The 4,140-nt window shown below is 39.5% G+C and overlaps 1 pseudogene; it reads left to right on the top strand.

Moving 5' to 3' along the window:
* The first annotated feature begins 4 nt into the window (after positions 1-4).
* LOC101644398 lies at positions 5-3,006 on the top strand (annotated as a pseudogene).
* Positions 3,007-4,140: the final 1,134 nt, after the last annotated feature.

The following is a 4,140-nucleotide window of genomic DNA, read 5'->3' as shown; positions in this document are numbered from 1 at the left end:
AATTCCCAGAATTCAAAGCAGTGGGACTCACTGTTCTGGCCAATGTGATTTTTGAAATATCCATCATGGAGGCCACTGGTTCATACCAACCGAAACCTGGTGCCCTTGGCCTCAGAGAGTGAGCACAATGCAGAATTGCTCTGTTACTTCTCCCCTGGCTGCTTCCTCCTCCCCAGCACTGGCCATGTCTAAAGGTCATCAGATTGAAGAGGTTCCTGAACTTACTTTGGTGATTGAGGACAAAATTGAATGCTACAAGAAGACCAAAGAGGCAGTTTTGCTTCTTAAGAAACTTAAAAATATCACCAAATGAGAGCTGGTAAAGGCACAATGAAAAACCATCATCGTATCCAGCAGAGGAGCCCCATGCATTATCTACAATGAAGACAGTGGTATCATCTGGGCCTTCAGGAAGATCTATGGAATTGCTCTGCTTAATGTAAACAAGCTGAACACTTTGAAACTTGATTCTGGTGGGCATGGGGAATGTTTCTGCATTTGGACTGATGGCACTTTTCACAGCAAGTTGGATGAGCTGTGTTGTACCTGGCAAAACTACCCTCGTCAAGAGTAACTATGACCTTCCCATACACAAGATGATTATCACAGACCTTAGCAGAATCTTGAGATCCAAAGAGCCCTTTGAGTGTCATTCAAGAAAATCGCATTGCAGAATCCTGAAGAAGAATCCACTGAAAAACCTGAGAACCACGTTGAAGCTCAAGTCATACATGAAAGACCTCAAACCAAAACACCATTCTTCACTAACGCCATTCATCATAAACTCAGGATGGCAAAGGAAGCAGTAGCATTAGAGGCCAGATCAAACGAGAAGGGGGTTCCAGCAAGAAGCCTGTGGTGAGGAAAGGCAAGGCAAAGAAAGCTGTTGTGAAGAAGCTAAAGATGCCTGTGGGTCAAGAAGGCTGCAGCTAGCAAGGGACCAGCAACTGAGACGAAGGCAGCAGGAAAGAGAGCTACGACAAAAGAAAAGAAGCCTGCTGCCCAAATACTTCAATTTTGGTTATTTCTTATTTCTGTCATTCACAACACTCTCTCCTTTCCAGCTACTGAGATCGACAATCCATTCCAGTGGCTACACAGAACTCACAAACAATATTCATGAATAAAGGGTTTACTAAGGACGTTAACAGGTTGCAATTCAGGTGAGAAATACTCAGGATGTCGTTGTTCAGTTAGGACATGTTATAAAGGTCTATGTTACCTTGAGCCCATTGTAGCTATTGTATCAATCCATCTCATGTAGGGTTTTTATTTAGATGATTAAATAGTGGTCTATCAGAAAACAATTTCTTTTATTTATGTATTTTAAAAGATGTTGTGAAGTGCCTACTCTCTGCCTCTATAAATTTGCTTTTTCTGGATATTTCATATGAATGCAACCATACACTGTGTGGCTTTTTGAGTCCGACTTCTTTCACATAGCAGAATGTTTTTGAAAGGCATCCATGTTTTATATACATTAGTACATTGTTCCTTCTTATTCCTAAATATATTTCCCTGTGTGGACTTCTTTTGTTAAAATATGGAATGCTTCACGAATTTACATGTATGGACTTCTATTGTATTAAGTGGACATTAAGAATAAGAAAAAGAACTGTCAAAACATGATTACTAAACCCAGGTTATATTTAATAATCTATGATAAGTAACTAAGATCTCAGCAGAGAAAGACACTATAACTATGTATCCATATAAACAACTGCATTTTATTTTACATTGAATACCTGTCATTGAGGCTTAACCCCTCCTGGACCCCTTGTATACACTAATAAGCCTTGAAAAGTTAGCATTTAGCAATTAATTAAGGAGTACCTGTAACCTAATGAATCCTTCACAGAGTTATAACACTTATCTTCACAATTATTTTATGGAGTTGTCATTAGGCACCTTCGAGTCGGTTCCGACTAATAGCAACCCTGTGCATAACAGAACGAAACACTGCTCCACCCTCACAATCGCTCTTACCTTTGAGCCCATTGTTGCCGCCACTGTGTCCTTCCATCTTGTTGAGAGCCTTCCTCTTTGGCGTTGCCCCTCTCCTTTCCAAGCATGATATCTTTCTCCAGGGGTTGATCTCTCCTGACAACATGTCCAAAGTCTGTGAGATGAAGTCTTGTCATCCTTGCCTCCAAGGGCCCTTCTAGCTATACTTCTGTTTTTTTAAATTATTTTATTGGGGGCTCATACAATTCTCATCACAATCCATACATACATTGTGTCAAGCACATATGCACATTTGTTGCCCTCATCATTCTCAAACTTCTTCCGGGACAGATTTGCTTGTTCTTTCGGCAGGTTCTGGTACTTTCAATACTCTTTGCCAGCACCACAATTCGAAAGCAGCAATTCGTCTGCTGTCTTCCGTATTCAATGTCCAACTTTCACATGCATGTGAGACCATTGAAAATACCAGGGCTTGGGTCCAGTGCACCTTAGAGGATAATCCAATGTAGGCCACTGACAAAGTGTGATCTTGGGTAAGCCATTTAGTAGCAGTACTCCAGTGTGGTTGATGTTTTTGTTGTTGTTTGGTGCCATGAGTAGATTTACAGGCAGAGTGACCCCAAAGAACAGAGTAGGTAGAACTGCCCCATAGGGTTACCAAGGCTGCCACATCCTTCCTCTCAGAGCAGCTGGTGGGTTCTAAACTGCTGACCTTTCAGTTAGTAGTCAAATACTTAACTCCTTAGTACGTCAGTATCCACTAGTTTAAAAAAATGAATATAAATAGAATATAAATAATGGGCTTGTTGTGAAGATAAAATTATTTATATCTAGAAGAATTCTTGGCACATACAAAGAACAATCTAAGTGTTAGCTACTATTTATATAAAATCAAATTGAAGTTTAGAGAGGCTAAGTACCTTTTCCTGGGTAACATTGTAAATAAAAACTTGGGCCAGGATTGCAACACAGGCAAACCTGACTCCAGATGCCAAAAACCTCCCATTTCCTGTGGAGGAAAAGCTAGGTGCTAGATTTTAGAAGTAGAATTTAAATCCATCTCCACCCACCCCCCTTTAGACTATACAGCAAGCCACTTTTAGAATAATTAAGGTGCTTAGTGTAATGAATGTTGAGTCTATATTAATAAAATAAATATAATCATCTGTGCTTAAACTTGGTTGGATCTGTATGACATTAGATTTTGGTTTGAATAGTAGTGTTAAGATTATTGGAAGCTATTGTTTATGAGGAAAAGGGGCTTGAAATCATCTCCTGAAAAGAAAATATCTGAAATGTTTGCATACAATCTTGGCAGGGACAGAGCTTAAACTTTTATTTACTATACAAAGATGCCTCTTCCCTTGAATAATAAAATATTATGCAAGCATAGAATAATGATTTTATTTTATCTTCTGTATTATATGAAGGGATACCCTACCAAAACAAAAAAAACAACAACACAAGAAGCTCCATTGGGCAGAGCTTTGTTAGTACGCACTTTTCCCACTAAGCAAGCATCAAGCAACTCGCTCTGAGTTAGTGCACCCAGTGGCTTTGCCTGGGAAGATTCTCTCTGTCACAGTGAATTGTTTTGTGAAAGCAGTTTCCCACAAACTTCATTTTTTTTGTCATGGCCAATTTAAGAGAACAGTGTGCAGTGTGTGTCTGTGAAATTCTGTTTCCTGCTTGGGAAAAATTCCGTAGAAAATCATGTGATGTTGTACATGGCTTACAAGGACAACGCTATGGAAAAAACTCAAGTGTACAAGTGGTTTCCTCATTTCAAAAAAAGGTCAAATGTAGATTGATGACGTCCATCAACTTCCTGAATGGATGAAAATGTCAACTAATAGTGCATTTGCATTTCATTCCACTAGGTCAGACTGCTAATCAAACTTTCTATTTAGAGGTTCTGAAAATATTGTGTTAACAGTGTGCAACCAAAAAGACCTGATTTGTGGCAGATGAGGACAGGTTTGCCACCACAACAATGCACCTGCTCATACAGCCATCTCAGTGCACCAGTTTTTGGCAAAAAACAGCATGCCTCTCTTGCCACACACACCTTACTCAACCGACCTTGCTTCATGTGACTTCTTTTTGTTTCCATGAATGAAGAGGGATATGAAAGGACAGCAATTTGACTACATAGAAGAAGTGAAGAAAAAACTG

The sequence above is a fragment of the Echinops telfairi genome, unplaced genomic scaffold (genome assembly GCF_000313985.2).
Source record: "Echinops telfairi isolate 266 unplaced genomic scaffold, ASM31398v2 ScPeMD7_7437;HRSCAF=8475, whole genome shotgun sequence".
Taxonomy (NCBI): domain Eukaryota; kingdom Metazoa; phylum Chordata; class Mammalia; order Afrosoricida; family Tenrecidae; genus Echinops; species Echinops telfairi.
The sequence above is the reverse complement of the archived record's forward strand: the minus strand, read 5'-3'. Positions and strand labels throughout refer to the sequence as shown.